General features: G+C 42.6%; 1 pseudogene; it reads right to left on the reverse strand.

The window, feature by feature from the left end:
* Window positions 1–14,014: 14,014 nt before the first annotated feature.
* LOC105724712 (solute carrier family 66 member 2-like) lies at window positions 14,015–14,455 on the reverse strand (annotated as a pseudogene).
* Between the last annotated feature and the right edge of the window lie 7,197 nt (window positions 14,456–21,652).

Genomic DNA, 21,652 nt, shown 5'->3' on the forward strand with positions numbered 1-21,652 from the left:
AAAGTTAAAAAGAAAAACTGATACATAAGAAATAAAGCAGTGCCGGCCAGGCGTGGTGGCTCATGCCTGCAATCTCAGCACTTTGGGAGGCCCAGGCAGGTAGATCACCTGAGGTTAGGAGTTCAAGACCAGCCTGGCCAACATGGTGAAACCTAGTCTTTAAAAAAAAAAAAAGGAATAAAACAGTGCCAGGTATGAGGAGTACAGCTGTCATGAAAGACATATAACTTACAGATAAGGCGGGCTCTGGGTGCTCACTGCAGCTGCATTTCCAGGCTCTGCTGATACCACTTTACTCGGCCTCTTATCAACAAAGGCATTTCTGGGTGCCCAGAGTCAGTCTGACCTTGCTTTACACTATAGTTACATACTGAGTGGGGAGAAGGTTACTAAAATGAAGAAGCCAAGACACAGTCTGTCCGGCTCAAAAAAGGCTAACATAAAGCCTGAATAGCTTTTAGTCAGGGAAAGGAGAGTTAGTTTTAGCTGGCAAAAAGCAGGGTATCACAAAGCAATCCTCCCACCTCAGCCTTCCGAGCAGCTGGGACTACAGGCGTGTGCCACCATACTTGGCTAATTTTTGTTGCTGTTGTTTTGCAGAGACAAAGTCTCACTGTGTTCCCCAGGCTGGTTTTGAACTCCTGGGCTCAGGCGATCCTCCTGCCTTGCCTTGGCCTCCCAAAGTGCTCAGCCTATCTCCATTTCTTCGAGAGAGGAAGCCAGAGCCCAGACTGAGCTCCTTTCCTCAGAGCAGCCCTGAGATTCTAGCCTGTCTCAGCCACCATGAACTATCACATGGACTGGAGAAGGGGTACTTCCTCTTCTTACAGGCTAGCAGGTGTGGGAGGAGAAGGGCAGGGAGGGAGTCTGTGTTCACTTGTCCTCTGCTGTCCAGGACACCAGCCCTGGGCCTCACACGATAATTGTGCACCTGAACATGGCAAGTCCGAATTGAGTTGTGCTGTGAGCATACAACACGAAACACACCAGATTTTGGAAGCTTACAGTGGAAAACAGAATGTGAACGATCTCCATGATTTTTATATGCATTACCTGTTGAAACAATAACATTTTGACATATTGGGTAAAATGAAATGTATTATTAAAATCAATTTCACCTGGTTATTTTTAGTTGAATGTTGTCACTGTAAAATTTAAGGTTACATATATGGCTCACATTATATTTCTCCTGGGCAGCATGGCTTCAGGAGGGTGGACGCTGAAACTGCTCTGAGCCTGCGTGGTTGTGCAGTGGAGCTGTGCTGCCAACTCAGGCCTGGGGACTGGTGTCATCCCTCTGTTTCCATGGAAACAGGTGTTCCTAAGAGAAACACCAAGTCTCCTCCACTTAGGGACAGATGTTTATTTTATTTTTCTTTTTTATTCTTTAGTAGAGATGGGGTGGTGGGGGTGGGGGCATGTCTCGCTATGTTGCCCAGGCTGGTATCGAACTCCTCACTGCAAGGCAAACCTCCCACCTTGGCTTCCCAAAGTGCTAAGGTTACAGGGGTGAGTCAATGAGCCAGCTGGGAACAGATATTTATGTCTTCCTCTCATCTTTTTTCCAAATCTCCCTTGGAAACTCTTGACAAGTCTTTTTTTTTTTTTTTAAATGAGAGAAAGAAAAAGAGGGAGAGAGAACAGGATTCTTGCTCTATTGCCCAGGCTGGAATGCAATCTAAAAATAGGTATTAAAAACCTCTTTTATGCCGATAATTGTGCTTAACAATGGAGACAGGAAGGAATAAGGGAAGAAAATAACAAACAAACAACCAATATTTCATTTAAGTCTGTGAAATGCTATGCAAATGCTGAAGAGTGATTTACTTCCAATTATGTAGTCACTTTCAAAATAGGTGTAATGTGATACTGAGAAAAATGTATGTTCTGTGGACCTGGGGTGGAGAATTCTATAAATATTCACTAAGTTTACTTATTCCAGGTCTAAGTTTAAATCATAGATGTCCCTATTAATTTTCTATGTCGTTGATCCATCGAATATTAACAATGTGGTGTCAAAATCTCCTGCTATTATTGTGTGGGAGTCCAAGTCTCTTTATAAGTCATTAAGAACTTGTCTTACGTATCTGGGTGCTCCTATATTGGGTGCATATATATTTATGATCATTGACTCCTGTCGTTGCATTGATCCTTTTACCATTATGTAATGTCCTTCTTTGTTTCTTTTAGTCTTTGTCACTATTAAAGTCTATTTTGTGAGAGACGAAAGTTACAACTCCTGTTTTGTTTTGTTTTTTCCGCTCTCCATTTAATTGATGAATCTTCCTCCATCCCTTTGTTTTGAATCTTTGTATGTCGTTGCTTGTGAAATAGATCTGGATACAGCATACCGATGCGTTTTGACTTTTTATTCAATTTACCTATCTGTGTCTTTGATTGGGGCATTTAATCCATTTAAATTTGGAATTAATATTAATATTTGTGAGTTCAATATTGTCATTTAATGCTAGCTGGCTATTTTGCCCATTAGTTGATATAGATTCTTCGTTATAGAGATACTCTTTACGTTTTGTTAAGTTTTTGGGATGACTGATACTGGTTGTTCCTTTCTGTCTGCAGTGCTTCTTTCAGAAGCTCTTGTAAAGCAGGACTGGTGGTGATGAAATCTCTGAGTGCTTGCTTGTTTGTGAAAAATTTTATTTTTCCTTCGCTTATGAAGCTTAGTTTGGTGGGATATGAGATTCTGGGTTGAAATTCTTTTCTTTGAGGATATTGAATATTGACCCCCACTCTCTTCTAGTTTGTAGGGTTTCTAGTGAGAGGTCTGCTGTGAGTCTGATAGGCTTCCCTTTATGGGTAATGTGACCTTTCTCTCTAGCTGCCCTTAGAATTTTCTCCTTTATTTCAACCCTAGTGAATCTAGCAGTTATGTGTCTTGGAGTTGCTCTACTTGAGGAATATCTTTGTGGTGTTCTCTGGATTAGGTGGAGTTGAGTATTGTCCTGCCTTACTAGATTAGGAAAGTTTTCCTGAATAATATCCCGAAGAATATTTTCCAGCTTGGATTCATTCTCTTCATGACATTCAGGTACACCTATCAATCATAAATTAGGTCTTTTCACATAGTCCCATATTTCTTGGAGACTGTTCATTTCCTTTTTACTCTTTCTTCTCTAATCTTGTCTTCTCGTTTCATTTCATTAAGTTGGTCTTGGACCTCTGATATCCTTTCTTCTGCTTGATCAATTCGACTGTTAAAACCTGTGCATACTTCTCGAAGTTCTCGTATTGTGTTCTTCAGTTCCATTAATTCACTTATATTCCTCTCTAAATTGTCTATTCTCGTTAGGATTTCTTCAAACCTTTTTTCAAGGTTCTTAGTTTCTTTACATTGGGCTAGAACATGTTCTTTTAGCTCACTAAAGTTCCTTATTATCCACCTTCTGAAGCCTACTTCTGTTAATGGAACGCACTCATTCTCCATCAGGCCTTGTTCCGTTGCTGATGAGGAACTGTGATCCCCTGTAGAAGGAGAGGCATTCTGATTTTGGGTATTCTCAGCCTTTTTACGCTGGTTTCTTCCCATCATTGTGAGTTCATCCACCTGTCGTCCTTGTTTTTTTTTTTTTTTTGAGACGGAGTTTCACTATTGTTACCCAGGCTGGAGTGCAATAGCACGATCTCGGCTCACCGCAACCTCTGCCTCCTGGGTTCAGGCAATTCTCCTGCCTCAGCCTCCTGAGTAGCTGGGATTACAGGCACGCACCACCGTGCCCAGCTAATTTTTTGTATTTTTAGTAGAGACGGGGTTTCACCATGTTGACCGGGATGCTCTCGATCTCTTGACCTCATGATCCACCCGCCTCGGCCTCCCAAAGTGCTGGGATTACAGGCGTGAGCCACCACGCCCGGCCTAACCTGTCGTCTTTGTAATTGCCTACTTTCAAATTAGGTCTCTGAGTGGACATCCAACTTGCTGATTCCCAGACAAGTCTTAACCCGAGTTCTCTACCTCTCCCCACCTATTAGAAAAGGCAACGGGAGCCCAGAACACCTTGGGAGATGATAGCTTTCAAAGTGCAGAGATAAAGAGTTCCCAGAAAGGAGATGCATTTTGGAGATTGTGAATTGTCTCCTTAGCGGAGAGAAAGACAAGCTCTCAGCATCTTTCACCTCTCCTTTGCTCTAGAACCTGCCCCTGCCTAAGGAACTCTTTGGCAAAAGACTTTGTTTTCTGGGTCTCACTTCCTGCTTGATGAAATAAGCTGCTCAGCATAGATTATCCTTAAATGCCATTGAGATGCAAACAAATGTCACTGGTGTCCTTTGAGCCCCACACCTCCAGACAGGAGGACCGCCCTTGTCTCCTGTTTGTTGTCACTTTTCTCCAGCTTCTTTTCTGTAGGTTGTAACAGTCAGAAAACTGTTACAACAATTACCATGGAGCTGGGTTTGCAGGGGTGAAGACTAGGAGATGGAAAATCACTTCCCCAAAGGGACCTTACCCACAAGTGGCAAAGCCAACATTTCAACCTGAAGTTCAGGTTCGAGGTGAAAGCCTGCATCACCTGAAAAAGGAGGTCACTGGATGGTGATTTCCAAGAAATCATCCAACTCTGACACATGGGGGCCTATTCATTTTTATCTCACTAGAAAACAAAGTCAGAGACTGGGCCTGAAGGTAAGGACGCAGACATCTGAGAGAAAATCTCTCTCCTTCCTGTCTTAATTTTGCTTTATTAGTGTTTTTGTTTGTTTGTTTGTTTTAGATGGGGTCTCACTCTGGCCCAGGCTGGAGTGCAGTGACACGATCTCATCTCATTACAACCTCCAGCTCCCGAGCCCAAGCAATCCTTTCACCTCAGCCACCTGAGTAGCTGGGACTATAGGCATGTGTCACTATTAGTTTCACTAGGAAAATTGCAGAGGAAGAAAAAACCACACAAACAAGGTTAAAACCAACAATAATCCCACATTTTTTTAAAAAAGATACAAAATTAAAGTGAAGCATCCCCTCCTTGGCTCACCACAGCCCTCAGTGCCTGCCCTTCCAAGTGCAAACCCCACCCCTTTAACCAGGTAACTATTCATATTGTCCTTCCAGAATTTTCTTTTTTTCTTTTTTCTTTTTCTTTGAGATGAGGTTTCGCTCTTGTTGCCGAGGCTGGAATGCAATGGCACGGTCTCAGCTCACAGCAACCTCCACCTCCCGGGTTTAAGCATTTTTTCTGCCTCGGCCTCCCAAGTAGCTAGGATTACAGGCACCTGCCACCATGCCCTGCTAAGTTTTGTATTTTTAGTAAGACAGGGTTTCACCATGTTGACCAGGCTGGTCTCAAACTCCTGACCTCAGGTGATCTGCCAGCCTTGGCCTCCTAAAGTGCTGGGATTACAGGTGTGAGCCACCGCACCTGGACCAGAATTTTCTCATATTATTACAGATAGTATATTATTTATTTTACAAAAAGGTAAGCATGCTAAATCTATTAGACTGCAAAATGTGTTTCCTCATCTCTTGGACATCCTTTCCAGCCAGCACATCAGCAATATTTAGTGGGTACACAGAATAACTCCTGACATCAGGTGATCCACCCACCTCGGACTCCCAAAGTGCTAGGATTTCAGGTGTGAGCTACCACGCCCGGCCGATTCTCTCTATTTTAACTCATCCTTCATCTGCTGATAGACATTTAAGTTTTTTTTTCAGTATTTTGAAATTGCAGGGATCAGGGCAGCTCCCACTAAGCTAACTGTGCAGAGATTTCAGAGGCCACCATGATAAAGAAAACAGACATTATTCAACCAAGCCGGAAAATACACTAAACAGGCAAACAACAACCAAAAGCGACAACAGTAAACCTTGAGAAAGAAAATCTGATTTCCAGGGTTGCCAAAATATGTTATTTTAAAAGTTCAGTTTTCAACAAAAAGTTATGAGACTTGCAGAGAATTTAAAGAGTATGGTCCACACGCCGGAAAATAAGCAGAAAATGAAAATTGTCCCTGAAAAGCACAGATGTTTGATTTACTAGACAGACCTTAAATCATCTGTTTTAAATGTGTTCAAAAACTAAGCTAAACTATGTGTAAGGAATAAAGAAAAGTGTGAGAATGATATCTTACCAAATAGAAAATATTAATGAAAAAGAGAGGAAATAATAAAAAGAACAAAGTAGAAATTCCGTAGTTCAAAATTACGATAACTATAATGAAAAGGTCAGCAGGGAGGCTTATCAGCAGATTTAAACATTCAGAAGCAAGCATAAGCAAACTTGAAAATACATCAATTAACATTATCCACCCTGAGGAACAAATGAAAAAAAAATGAAGGAAATTGAATACAGACTAAGGAACCAGTGGGACAGCATCAACTGTGCCAATATATACACATTGGGAGTCTCGAAAGGAGAGAAGAGAAAGAGCAGATATAATATATTAACAAATAATGGTCTAAAGTGTCCTGACTTTTTTTTCGAGACAGAGTCTCACTCTGTTGCCCAGGCTGGAGTGCACTGGTGCAATCTCGGCTCACTGCAACCTCCACCTCCTGAGTTCAAGTGATTCTCCGGCCTCAGCCTCCCAAGAAGCTGGGATTATAGGCACCCACCACCACGTCCAGCTAATTTTTGTATTTTTAGTAGAGATGGGGTTTCACCATGTTGGCCAGGCTGGTCTCAAACTCCTAATCACAGGTGATCCACCTGCCTTGGCCTCTCAAAGTGCTGGGGGATTGCAGGTATGAGCCACCACACTTGGCCAGTATCCTGATTTTGAGGAAAAGCATTAATTCAAACTTCTGAGAAGCTCAACCTAGGACAAATATTATAAACTTGAAGATATTCATCTTTATTTAAAAAAATTTTTTTGAAATGGCATCTCACTCTGTCACCCAGAATGGAGTGCAATGGTGCAACTTGGGTTCACTGCAACCTCTGCCTCCCATGTTCAAACAATTCTCATGCCTCAGTCTCCAAGGTAGCTGGAATTATGGGCACATGCCACCATACCTAGCTAATTTTTGTATTTTTAGTAGAGATAGGGTTTTACCATGTTGGGCAGGCTGGTCTGAACTCCTGACCTCAAGTGATCTGCCGCCTTGGCCTCCCAAAGTGCTGAGATTACAGGCCTCCCTGGCCATGTGGAACTCTGAGTCAATTAAACCTCTTTCCTTTACAAATTACCCAGTCCTGAGCAGTTTTTTTTTTTTTTTTTTTTTTTTTTTGAGTCAGAGTTTTGCTTTTGTTGCCCAGGCTGGAGTGCAATGGCTCAATCTCAGCTCACTACAACCTCCGCCTCCCGTTCAACCGATTCTCCTGCCTCAGCCTCCCGTGTAACTGGGATTACAGGCATGTGCTACCACATCTGCTTAATTTTGTATTTTTAGTAGAGATGGGGTTTCTCCATGTTGGTCAGGCTGGTCTCGAACTCTGACCTCCTCGGCCTCCCAAAGTTCTGAGATTACAGGTGTAAGCCACCGAGCCCAGCCTTGGGCAGTTCTTTATAGCATCCTGAGAATGGACTAATACACCTGCCCTATGAGAAATGCTAAAAGGAGACCTTTGTGCTGGATGGAAGGGCTCTAGATAGTAATAAGAATCCACACCTATAAATAAAGAGTACCAGTAAAGATAATTACATAAGCAAACGTAAAAGACAGTATAAATGTATTTTTGTTTGTAACTGTTTTTTTCTTTTATTTGATGTAAAAGGCAGCCACATAGAGCAATAATTCAATAATTATAAATCTGTGTTGATGCATACTCTATGTATAAAAATTAGTTTGTATGACAATAACAGCACAAAAGATAAAGGAAAGAACAGAGCTATTGGACCAAAGTTTTTAAATGCCATTAAAATAAAGTTGGTATTAATCAAAACTAGATTGTTATAAGTTATTAATTTTAATCCTAAAAGCAACATTAAGAAGATAATGTTTTTAAATATAGTAGACCAGGCACAGTGGCTCATGCCTGTAATCCCAGCACTTTGGGAGGCTGAGACAGGTGGATCACTTGAGGCCAGAAGTTCAAGACTAGCCTAGCCAACATGGCAAAAATCCATCTCTGCTAAAATACCAAAATTAGCTCAGCATGGTGATGCACACCTGTAATCCCAGCTACCCGGGTGGCTGAGGCACAAGAATCACTGGGACCTGGGAGGTGGAGGTTGCAATGAGCCAAGATTGCACCACTGCACTCGAACCTGGGCAACAGAGCAAGGCTCTGTCTACAAAAAAAATGAATGCTTAAATAAGTGTAGTAAAATAAACGACAAGAGAATTAAAATGGAACACATTAGAAAAAATTTATTTGACACGAATGAAGGCAATAATGAGGGATAGAGAAATAAAGACATATAGAAAACAAATAGCAAATTGTCAGGTGTAAATTCAACCTTATAAATAATTACAATAAATGTACATGGATTAAACACTCCAATCAAAAGAGAGAGATTGACTGAATGGATTGGCAGAATGAAAAAAAAAAACTCCAATATGCTGTCTACAGGAGATTTACTCTATCCTTTGTTATTATTATTATTATTATTTCATTTTATTTTATTTGAGACAGAGTCTTGCTCTGTCACCAGGCTGGAGTGCAGTGGGGTGATCTCAGTATACTGCAACCTTTGCCTCCCGGGTTCAAGTGATTTTTGTGCCTCAGCATCTCGGGTAGCTGAGACCACAGGCTTGTGCCACCATGCCTGGCTATTTGTATTTTTAGTAGAGACAGGGTTTTACTATGTTGGCCAGGTGGTTCTTGAAAACCTGGCCTCAAGTGATCCACCCAATTTGGCCTCCCAAAATGCTGAGTGGCATGAGCCACTGAGCCTAGCCTTCTTATTTTTATTTATATTTATTTTGTGAGACGGAGTTTTGCTCATTGCCCAGGCTGGAGTGCAATGGCGTGATCTTGGCTCAATGCAACATCACCTCCTGGGTTCAAGCGATTCTCTTGCCTCAGCTTTCCGAGTAGCTGGGATTACAAGCATGCACCACCACACCCAGCTAATTTTGTATTTTTAGTAGAGACAAAGTTTTGCCATGTTGGTCAGGCTGGTCTTGAACTCCTGAGCTCATGCAATCCGCCTTCCTTGGCCTCCTGAAGTGTTGGGATTACAGGTCTTAGCCATCATGCCCGGCCTTATTTTTTAATTTTTTATTTTATTGTTCAGGTAAAACACAGCTCACAAAGGAGATTTAGCTTAGATTCAAAGTCACAAATAGGCTGAAAGTAAAAAGATGAGAAAAGATACAAATAATAACCAAAAGAGAATCAGAATAGTTATCCTATTAGTCAAAATAGACTTTAAAACAAAAGTTGTTTCCAGAGACAAAGAAGGACATTTTATAGAGATAGACAGGTAAATCCAACAAAATGAATAACAATTCTATACACAGTTATATACACATATGCACCTTACAACAGCGTCCTAAAATCCATAAAGCAAAAATAGTCAGAATTAAATGGAGAAATACACATTTCAACAATAAAAGTTAAAGACTTTAATACCTCGCTTTCAGTAATGGGCAGAACAATTAGGCAGAAGATAAACAAGGAAATAAAAGAGTAGGATAACACTAAAACATAATTAAACCTAACACACATCTATAGAAGAGTTCACCAGCCAAAGTCTGAATACACATTCTTTTCTCTCTCTCTCTCTCTTTTTTTTTTTCTTTTTTTGAGATGGAGTCTTGCTCTGTTGCCCAGGCTGAAGTGCAGTGGCATGATCTCCACTCACTGTAACCTCCACCTCTGGGCTCAAGCAATTCTCCTGCCTCAGCCTCCCAAGTAGCTGGGCTTACAGGCCCATTCTTCTCAAGTATACATGAAACATTCTCCACCATATGTTAGGGTGTGACCTAATGCTAAGAGTGGGGAAATGGGCCAGGTGTGGTAGCTCACGCCTGTAATACCAGCATTTTGGGAAGCAGAGGCAGGTGGATCACCTGTGGTCAGGAGTTCAAGACCAGCCTCACCAACATGGTGAAACCCTGTCTCTACTAAAAATACAAAAATTAGCTGGGCATGGTGGTAGGGATCTGTACTGCATTCCTTCCTTCTGGATATGGAGCAGGGCCCTCTCAGGGATGGGAGTCTTATGACCTACAATCAAACAAGGTAGGTCAGATAATCCTTTATGACTAGTTTTTACACAGAAAGGTAGAGGAAAGGCTGCATTCATATTTTTAGGTTTTATAGCTAGCTTTGGGGAAAAGGGCTTCTGGTTTCTATGACCTGCCTTGTGGAAGAGGGATGCTAGGTGTCTCTGGCTAGCCTTGGTGGAGAATGGGACTGAGAAACAGGAGGGCAGGAGAAGATCAGAGAGAAACTTTTTCTACTGAAGCTGTTTCTGATGCCCTCATTCTGGGGTATGGTTTTATGAGTGCCAGAATTCACAATGGGATGAAATTAGAAATCAACAATAAATTTGGCAAATACGTGGAAATGAAACAACACACTCTTGAATAACCAACGTGTCAGGAAAAGAAACGCAAGAAAAATGAGAAAATGCTTTGATATTAATGAAAATGCAGAATACCAAAACTTATGGATGCAGCAAAAGTAATGCTTAGAGTGAAATGCATAACTATAAATGCCTATATTTTAAAAGAAGAAAGATTTCAAACAATAATCTAACTTTCATTTTAAGACACGAGGGGCCAGGCATGGTGGTATGTGCCTGCAGTCCCAGCTACTCAGGAGGCTGAGATGGGAGGATCACTTGAGGCTAGGAATTTGAGGCTGCAGTGTGCTATGATTGCCCCTGTGAATAGTTACTTTACTCTAGCCTGGGCAACTTAGTGAAGCCCATTTCTTTAAAAAAAAAAAAAAAAAGAATTAACAAACCCAAAAGCTAGTTATTTGAAATGATTGATAAAACTGGCAAACCTTTATTCTAGCTAGACTGACCAGGAAATAAGAGGGAAGACTTGTAGCACTAAAACCAAGACTAAAGAAAAGCACAGGACCAGATCACTTCACCGATGTGTTCTGCCAAATGTCTAAAAAGGAATTAACACCAAACTCTTTCAAAAGATAAAAGAGAAGGAAATACTTTTCAACATATTCTATGATGCCTGTATTACACTAATACAAAAACCAGATAATGACATTGTAAGAAAACTACAAACCATTATCTTTTATGAAAATGGAAGAAAAAATTCTCAACACAATACTAACACACCAAATCTAGCAACATATAAAGATTACATCAAAAGAATGTTAAGACAATTCAGACTGGGAGAAAATATTTGCAAAAGACATATCTTACAAAGGACTGTTATTTAACCCAATTTAAAAATTGACAACACGTCCTGGCGAAGTGGCTCACGCCTGTAATCTCAGCACTTTGGGAGGCCGAGGTGGTTGGATCATTTGAGGTCAGATCATTTGAGTTTGAAACCAGCCTGGCCAACACAGTGAAACCCCATCTCTACTAAAAATACAAAGATTAACCAGGCAAGGTAGTGCATACCTGTAGTCCCAGCTACTAGAGAGGCTAACGCAGAATTGCTTGAATCTTGCAGTGAGCCAAGATTGCGCCGCTGCACTCCCACCTGGGCAACAGAGCAAGACTCCATCTCAAAAAAAATTAAAAAATGAAAATAAATAAAAATAAATTGGCAAAATATCTGAGATGTGAGGACTTGAAAAGAAAAAAAAATTGGCAAAATATCTAAACAGATACCTCAGCGAAGAAGATACACAAATGACAAATAAGCTTCTGAAAGGAATATTCAATATCCTCCACCTATTTGAAACTATATATTATTGTTAACTATAATATAGTCATCCCACAGTGCTATAGAACACTAGAACTTATTCCATTTATTTAGCTAGTTGTAATTTTGTGTCCTTTCACAAATCTCTCTCTATCTATACCCACTTCTCTACCCCAAATATGTTCTGTGCTACTTTTTACTTCTATGACATTAACTTTTCTTGGCTTCCACATGTGAGAACATGCAGTGTTTCACTTTCTGTTCCGGCCTTATTTCACTTAATATACTGTCCTCCAGTTCCATCTATGTCACAGTGAATGACAGGATTTCATTCTTTTTGTGGCTGAATAATATTCCATTGTGTGTGTGTGTGTGTGTGTGTGTGTGTGTGTATCACATTTAAAAACTCATTCGTCTATTGTTGGACACCTAGGTTGATTCCACATCTTAGCTGTTATGAATAGTGCTGCAATAAACATAGGGATGAGGATGTCTCCTCAACATACTGATTTCCTTTCCTTTGGATAAATGGCCAGTAGTGGGAGCACTGGATCATACGGTAGTTCTATTTGTAGTTTTGTGAGGAACATCCATACTGTTCTCCATAGTGGCTGTTATTAATTTATATTTTCGCCAACAGCATATTTTTTTTCCACAAACGGTTTATTGATTCCAAGTCGCCACAGGGGGTACATTCAGCAGTCACCGCGCCTGCAATCGGTGACGTTCTAATGTGAGGCAATTACCGCTACAGACATCTTGCTTCATCTTAAAAAAATAAAAATTTTCGAAGCATCTCACAGGCCAGAGAGCTAAGCAGGACCCTCACTCAGATATTCAAGTTTTTCTGAGGAAACTCAGGAGGAGGAGGCAGCCTGGAGCATCTCCCCACGGCCACAGCCACCGCCCGGCATAGAGTTCAGATGGCTGTGAGAAGCGGCCCCTCCGCCCGCGGAAGGGAAGACGATGCCTTTTGGGGCCGCACGGAAGCATCCAGAGCTCTGAGGCCTGGGGGCCGGCCACAGTCAGCGCAGTGCTGCTGACACGGTGTGACTTCGAGTTAAACCGAAAATGGGATGGGGGCAGAACGTGGGGTGACAAGGGTCAGACCAGTGGCTCCCACTGCAGCCAGAACTGCAGGAGGCGGCACACGGGGGCGGGCAGTGGACAGGGGACAGGACCCGGCAGGGCCCCGCACCCCCACTCAGGAATTTGCTTCAGGCCAAAATCCCAGGACGGCAGGGCGAGGGGCCATCAGCCAGGACCAGCCCCCTCCACTTCCTGGACCGAGGCCATCTCTCTCCTGGAAGACAGACAGCTAAGCTGCATCTGGCGGAGCAGTCGGCGCCCAGAAGGAAGGGATCTCTGCCAGAGGAGCCTAGGGGTGGCGTGCGGGCTGCGTCTGCACAGCCTCAGCCCGGACCCCTCAGCCTTCGCCCACCAGGGCCTCCACGTTGTCTGACGGTCGCTGACATCTGTCACGTCCCCAAGGACTCGAGGAGAGGCAGATGCTCTGACAAGAGCAGCCTGAGCTTGCTCTGGCGATGCCCTGCCGGGCTGGACACAGAGGAGCCTCAGGGCGCCTGGGCCTGGCTGCGCCTCAGGGAGCAGCCGCTCTGACCGCCCAGGAAACACCAACCGCCAGAAAAGCAGGAGCAGGTGACCCTGCGTCCCCAAGCTGCCTTTCCACTCGTGCCAGGCAGAGAAAACCCCGGCCTGCCCCTGTGCCGGCCCCTAGCAGCAGAGGCCACCCCAGTCCAAGCAGGGGGTCTGGCCAGGGTCTTTCGAGGTTGAGGGCTCTGCTCACAGGACTTGTGGGTCTCCCGAGGCGTCCCTCAGCTTCATGGCTCGAGGCTGCTGGCCCGTATGTCCACCTGGAGCAGGGTCCTGTGGGCTGCCTTCCCCCTCCCCACGTGTACCTCGGGCTCAGGTGGAGTTTCGTGAGAAGAAACAGAAGAAACATTTGCTTTCTATATCACCCTAAAAACACCCGAAACCCAGACCTCGGGGTCAGATCCACCCTGGCCGACCCCGTTGAGCACAAACAGCATCCCAGCCCCACCCCCACTGCCCACCCAGAGAGACCCCGCAGAGGCTGACAGAGACCCTGACACCAGGACCCCATCTCCCCTACACCTGCAGGGGCCACAGCACCCACCCTCCCCGTGGGGAGGTCAGGGCCCACCAGTGCCCAAGGCTGGCGGTCCCACATCCTCGTCCTCTCCACCCTCAGAGGGCCTTGGTGCTGGCGGGGTGCACGGTGTGAGGCACCGGCTTCTGAGGGTGGCGGGCAAAGGCGTAGGCCTGCCCCAGGATGGCCAGGTCCACCAGCACCTGCAGCAGGCCGCCCACGGAGAACTGCAGGGGCTCACCCTTCAGCAGGAAGTAGGCCGTCTTGAAAGCGTCGCCTCTCGTCCACATGAGAACCATCTTGATGCTGCAAAGCAGCGGCGCCTGGCGTTGAGCTCGTTGGCCACTCGGACCTCCGTGCACAGCAGCAGCATGGTCAGGATCATGATGGCGCTCTGCCACAGCAGCGGGGACTCAAAGCGCCTTCCAAACCAGAATAGTATCCGCAAAATGTTTGACCAGTAGCAGCACCAGGCACACGTAGGTGGAGAAGCCATCAGCGTTCTGCGTCCTGCGGATGTCCCGGTACTGCGGGATGTAGGGCACCACCCCTCCGAAGACCATGGCCGCGGCCGCGCCCCAGGACACCAGCTGCTGCAGCGGCACCAGGAGCCAGTCCAGTCCCTCTGCCTCCATCGCGGCGCCCACCCGGCCCAGGCTGTCACGCGCTCTGAGCCCCAAGGGCCGCCAGGCCGCCTGCTAATCGCCGCTCCGCGAGCTCCTGCGGCCTCAGGGCCCGAGCGCGCGTCCCAGCGTCATCCACTCCGGCTCCGGGCAACAGCATATTAGAGTTTACTTTTATCTGCATGCTTGCCAGGATTTGTTATTTTAGCCATCCTAACTGGGATGAGATGATACTTCATTGTGGTTTTGATTTGCATTTCTCTGACGATTAGTGTCATTGAGCATTTTTTCATATGGTTCATGGCCATTTGTATGTCATCTTTTGAGAAATGTCTTAAACATATCATTTGCCCATTCTTTTTTTTTTTTTTTTTTTTTCTGAGAGGGAGTCTTGCTCTGTTACCCAGGCTGGAGTGTGCAGTGGCACAATCTCAGTTCAATGCAACCTTTGCCTCCCAGGTTCAAGCAATTCCTACCTGCCTCAGCATCCTGAGTAGCTAGGATTACAGTCATGCACCACTGTGCCCAGCTAATTTTTGCATTTTTAGTAGAGACAGGGTTTCATCATGTTGGCCAGGCTGGTCTCAAACTCCCGACTTTGTGATCCACCTGCTTCGGCCTCCCAATGTGCTGGGATTACAGGCATGAGCCACCCTGTCTGGCCAATTTGCCCATTCTTAAATTTAATTGTCATTTTTGTTTTGTTTTATTTTCACTGTTGAGATGTTTGAGTTCCTTGTGTATTCTGGATATTAATCCCCTGTTGGATGAATGGCTTGCAAATATTTTCTCAGATTCTGCAGGTTGTCTGTTCACTGTGTTATTTATTTTGCTGTGCATAAGCTTTTTAGTTTGATATAATCCCATGTTTTTATTTTTGCCTTTGTTGCCTGTGTCTTTAAGGTCTTACTCATGAAGTCTTTCCAGACCAATATCCTGAAGCATTTCCTCTATGTTTTCTACTAGTAGTTTTATAGTTTTGTGTGTTACATTTAGGTCTTTGATCCATTTGGGGTTAATTTTTGTATAAGGTGAGAGGTGGAGGTCTAGTTTCATTTTTCTGCATGTGGAGATCCAATTTTCCCAGCACTATTTGTTCAAGAGACTGTCTTTTCCTCAATATGTGTTCTTGGTGCTTTTATCAAAAATCAGTTAGCTATACACATATGGATTAATTTCTGAGTTCTCTATTCTGTTCCATTGGCCCATGTGTCTGTTTTAATGTCAGTACTATGCGATTTGTGTTACCACAACTTTGTAGTAAATTTTGAAGTCAGGTAGTGTGATGCTCTCAGTTTTGTTCTTTTTGCTCAGGATTGCTTTGGCTATTCAGAATCTTTTGCATCTCCACATTGTTTTTTAAGACTTTTTTTTTTCTATTTCTGTGAAGAATGTCATTGGTATTTTGATAGGGATTGCACTGAATCTGTAGATTGCTTTGGGTAGTATGGCCATTTTAACAATATTAATTCTTACAATCCATGAGCATGGGCTGTTTTTCCATTTGTCTGTATACTCTTTTATGTCTTTTTTTTTTTTTTTTTTGAGACAGAGTTTCACTCTTGTTACCCAGGCTGGAATGCAATGGCGCAATCTCGGCTCACCGCAACCTCCGCCTCCTGGGTTCATCAATTCTCCTACCTCAGCCTCCCGAGTAGCTGGGACTACAGGCATGCGCCACCATGCCCAGCTAATTTTTGTATTTTTAGTAGAGACGGGGTTCCACCACGTTGACCAGGATGATCTCAATCTCTAGACCTTGTGATCCACCCGCCTTGGCCTCCCAAAGTGCTGGGATTATAGGTGTGAGCCACCGCACCCGGCTCTTTCATTTATCAGTGTTTTGTAGTTTCCTTGTGGAGGTCTTTCACATCCCTGGTTGAATTTATACCTAGGTATTTTATTATTATTATTATTATTTGTAGCTATTGTAAATGTGATTGCCTTTGTTTTTCAGCTAGTTTATTGTTCAAATATAGGAACACTACTGATACTTGTATGTTGTAAAGTTTGTATCCTAAAACTTTACTAAATTTATCAGTTCTAAGAGTTTTTGGTAGAATCTTTAGGTTTTTCCATATATAAGATCATCTCATCTGTAAATAGGGACAATTTGACTTTTTGCTTTCCAATTTTGATACCCTGTATTTCTTTCTCTTGCTTAATTACTCTATTACTACATTTGTTGCCTATGTTTTTAGTGTTACATCAAGAAGTCTCTGCCAAACCCAATATCATGAAACTTCTCCATTATGTTCTCCTCTAAGAGTTTTACAGTTTTAGCTCTTTCATTTACTCCCTCCGCTGCCCAGGCTGGAGTGCAGTGGAGTGATCTCCACTTCCTGGGTTCAAGTGATTCTCCTGCCTCAGCCTCCTGAGTAGCTGGGATTAAAGGCATGTGCCCCAACGCCTAGCTAATTTTTGTGTTTTTAGTAGAGACAAGGTTTCACCATGTTGGCCAGGCTGGTCTCGAACTCCTGACCTCAAGTGATCCTCTCGCCTCGGCTTCCCAAAGTGCTGAGATTACAGGTGTTAGCCAGTGCACCTGGCATAAATTTGGGTCTTTAATCCATTTTGATTTAGTTTCTGCATATGATAGAAGGGGTCAATTTTTTCATTTTCTTGCATGTAGAGCTCCAGGTTTTTCATCACCATTAGTTGAAGAAACTGTCCTTTCCGCATTGAACGGTCTTTGCACTTTTATTAAAAATCATTTGATCAGGTATGTGAAGATTTCTAGGCTCTCTGTTCTATTCCATTGGGCTATCTGTCTGTCTTTATGACAGTACAACACTTTTTTGATTACTGTAGTTTGTAGTAAGCTTCAAAATCTAGAAGAGTAAGACCTCCTCGTTTTTCAAGATTGGTTTTGGCTATTTAGGGCCTCTTGAGAATCCACATAAGTTTCTGAATAATTTTTTTTCTAATTATGCAAAAAAGAAATGCCACAGAGATTCCATTAAATCTTTCGATTGTTTTTAGTAGTACTGAGATATTCAAAATATTAAGTTTTTCAGTCCATGAACACAAAATGTCTATTTGTGTCTTTAATTTCTTTTAGCAACAGTTTTTAGTTTTCAACCTATGAGTCTTTTGCCTCCTTATTTACTCCTGTTTTATTCTTTTTGATATTATTGTAAATGGAATTATTTTCTTAATTTATGTTTCAGACTAGTCATTGTTAGTATATAGAAACTACTGATTTTTGCATGTTGATTTTGAATCTTGCTACTTTATCTTGTTTATTAGTTTTAACAGTTTTTTTGTGGAGTCTTTAAGATTTTCTACATATATAATCATGTTGTCTCTAGACAGAGATAGTTTTATATTTCTTTCCAATCTGGATGCTATTTATTTAACTACTTTTATTTATTTACTTACTTACTTATTTTTCTAATTGCTTTGGCTAGGACTTCCAGTGAAGCAGGAGCAGCCCTGAGAAACAGACCTCTCAGACACTGAACTAGAAAAGAAGAGGTGGTTTATTTTGGCTGGGAGTGAGGCGACATGTTTGTCTAACAGCGAAGCTCATCTTACAAAGAGAAGCTCTGCCTTTATATAGGCTTACAACTCTAGATATTACACGTGAAAGGGTCTTCGGTTTACAGTTTTAGAAATTACATGTGAAAGGGTCTTGGGTTTACAACTCTAGAAATAACAAGTGAAAGGGTCTTGGTTGATGGAGGAGGAGTGGGGCGGGGGTTTGATCTTTTAAGTAAAAACAATGCCTTCCAGAGAGATTCCCCCACACCATGCCTGCTATCTATAGGAAGGCAATTTTTATTTTACTTTATTTTATTTATTTATTTATTTATTTATTTTAAGACGGGGTTTCACCATGTTGGTCAGGCTGGTCTTGAACTCCTGACCTCAGGTGATCCACCCACCTTGGCCTCCAAAGTGCTTGGATTACAGGTGTGAGCCACCACGCCCAGCCTATAGGAAGGCCATTTTAGGAGGCGCCAGTTGGCCAGCCTTTTCTTCTATTGAAATGCAGCGTGGAAGTCAAGAGGGAGGTGATCTTAGATGCTTGGGTCTCCTTCCTCACCGGTACTAAGTCAAATAAAAGTGGCAAACAAGCATCCTTGACTTGTTCTTGTTCTTAGAGGGAAAGCTTTCAATCTTTCACTATTGAAAACTGTGGACTTTTTCTACATGGCATGCATTATGTTGAGGTGGTTTTCTTATAGTTTGTTGAGTGCCTTCTTCATTAAAGAGTGTTAATTTTGTTAAATGCTTTTCTGCATCAATTGAAAATTATCATCTCCTTTTAGCACTTCTTGAAGAGTGAAATAACTCCCATATTACCGTAATCATACTAGTCTTTGTGTTGTGATGTTATGCACAAAATGGTGCTTCATAAAGCATTTGATAATTGTACAACAGTCTTATGTATGGGAAGAGAAGTAAAACGTGGTCATGTAAAAGTCATTATGCAGCTATTGATTTGGAAAAAAAAAGAAAAATGTCACTAGTCCAATAAAAAGACATTTTCTTTGAAACTTTTCTTGAACCTCAAACTAGCTAGTCAAACTTGAAAAAGTGGAGCTGGGTGTGGTGCTCGTGCCTCTATGTTCAGTACTTTGGTGTGGGGATCACTCCAGCGTAGAGACCCCTAAGTGTCTCCGCCATAATGGAGTTTGAGCCCAGACACATTTCTCCCTTCCTGGATGCAGTCGAGCTAAGGGAAAGAAGGAAGTGCAAGAAGTTTGATTTTGCAGAAGTTTTCTGGTTCACTGATCTAACAGTTTGGCTGGGTGAAGGCTGTGTGGTTTCACTGCACATGCTATTTCTTGAAGTTTCTGCTCTGGGCTTGTTTTATGACTCCGTTACCAGGTACTCACTGAAGCTTGTGACTATTCATATGACATTTGAAATTGTTACCTCTAAGATTTATACCTTGGTTTGACCATTGTAAAATTGATCTTGTTTCTGTGTTTCTGATTATCGGATAAGTAGAAAAGGTCACCTGTTTGTTTTATGACTTCTTGATCAATCTTTATGACAGTTGATTGTATGCTTCTCCTTTTGCTAGTTTTAACTTGAACCCTAGGCTTGTAATGTTGTGATTTTCTCTTCTCCTTTGTTGTAGTTACCTCACTAAGTAACCTGATGTCAGCCACTACAGGCTAAAGGGTATATAATGAGACCCTGTGCACAAAATAAATCGCTGACTTGGGCAATCCTCGTCAGCCCTCCAGACCCCAAAACTTTCCTGTCGTTCTTTTCTTCTGCGCACTCTCTCTTCCAGGTATTGGGACCCTCTTGCTGGTCAAGAGACCCCCGGCAGACGTGCCGATCTCACGGACCACAACACTTTGGGAGGCCAAGGTGGGAGGATCCCTCGAGCCCAGGACCAGTGTGGGCAACAGAGAGAGACCCCGCCTCTATGGGCATGGTGGTGTGTGCCTGTGGAAAAAAGTGCCAGTTTTTCAAAGGGGTTGTATGGACTTGCAGTCTTAGCAGCAGCGTCTGAGAGTTCCAGTTGCTCTATTGATCATTTTTATTTAAACTATTCTGATGGTAACAATAATACTGTATTGTGGTTCTAATTTGAAATTCCCTTCTAGTCAGGGAAGTTAAACACAGATCTTGCAAAAGTTTATTGACCATTTAGGAATCCCCTTTTGCGAAGCATCTGTGTCAGTTTCTTTCTAATTTTTTCGCGATTGTCTGCTTCTTCTTTACTGTTATAATAAAAGTTCTCTATCAATTCTAGATGTGAGTTCTTTGTCAGATATATGTATTACAGTCCTCTTTTGCCTTTCTGTGGCTTTGTTGTTCACTCTCTAATGGTATCTTTTATTTTTTCTTTTTTTTTTTTTGAGATGGAGTCTCACTCTGTCACCCATGCTGGAGTACAGTGGCATGAGTAGCTGGGATTATAGGCGCATGCCACCATGACTGGCTAATTTTTGTATTTTTAGCAGAGACAGAGTTTCGCCATGTTGGCCAGGCTGGTCTCGAACTCCTGACCTCAAGTGATCCTCCCACCTAGGTTTCCCAAAGTGATAGGGTTACAGGTGTGAGCCACCATGCCTGGCCTCTAATAGTATCTTTTGAGGAACAGTTATTCATACTTATGAAGGCCAATTTCTCATTTTTGTTTTTCTTTTAGTATATTCTGTAACTTAAGGATCTTGAATTAATCCAAAGTCATTAAGATATTGTTTTCTTCTAAAAGCTTCATTATTTACCTTTTATATTTAGATTGCAGTCTACCTGGAATCAATTTTGTAAATGGCGTGAGACTGGGGTCAATATACATTTTTTTCTTCTTATGACTTCTCAAATGACCCAGCACTATATTGTGAAGACCAATCTTTCCCTACTGCACTACTGTATCTACCCTCACCACTTTTTTTCTTTTTTTGAGTCAGAGTCTCACTCTGTCACCCAGTTTGGGGTGCAGTGGTGCAACCTTGACTTATTGCAACCTCCACTCCTTGGTTCAAATGATTCTCCTGCCTCAGCCTCCTGAGTAGCTGGGACTACAGGTAAGCGCCACCATGCCCACCTAATTTTTGTATTTCTAGTAGAGACAGGGTTTTGCCATATTGGCCAGGCTGGTCTCGAACTCCTGACCTCAAGTGATCGATGGGCCTTGGCCTCTCAAGGTGCTGGGATTACAGGCCTGAGTCACAGAGCCTGGCCTATCTTCGTTATTTTTAATGCTAAAACTACTCCATTCTATGGCACTCCCTTAACTTTGCCATTCTTCCATCTGGGTATTTGGGTTGCTTTTCAGTCTCTGCTATCATCAAACAGGAGGAATACTTTGTATGGACATCAAGTCATTCTTCTGCAATTATTAACCCAGAAGTAGAATTTCTAAGCTAAAAAATATTTGCTTTTTTGGAAAATCAATAAATTATACAGTTGAAAACTCAAAGAATATAAAGAGGCCCAGTGAAAAGACTGCCTTCTATCCTGTCCCCCTATCTTTCCAGTTCCTCTTCCACCAGGTCACCTCACTCAGGAAATCTTGCGTATCTTTCCAGCTATCTTGTAAGGATAACAAGCATTGTTTACATTATTTTCTCCTTTTGTTTACACAGCCAGTGGTACTCTATACACTCTGTCCTGCATCTTGCCTTTTTCTTTATTTTTTAAATAAAGACGGGGTTTCACCATGTTAGTCAGGCTGGTCTTGAACTCCCGACCTCAGGTGATCCGCCCGCCTTGGCCTTCAAAGTGCTTGGATTACAG

Source organism: Aotus nancymaae, unplaced genomic scaffold (genome assembly GCF_030222135.1).
Source record: "Aotus nancymaae isolate 86718 unplaced genomic scaffold, 86718_ANA_hifiasm-v0.15.2.pri h1tg000041l, whole genome shotgun sequence".
Classification (NCBI taxonomy): Eukaryota; Metazoa; Chordata; class Mammalia; order Primates; family Aotidae; genus Aotus; species Aotus nancymaae.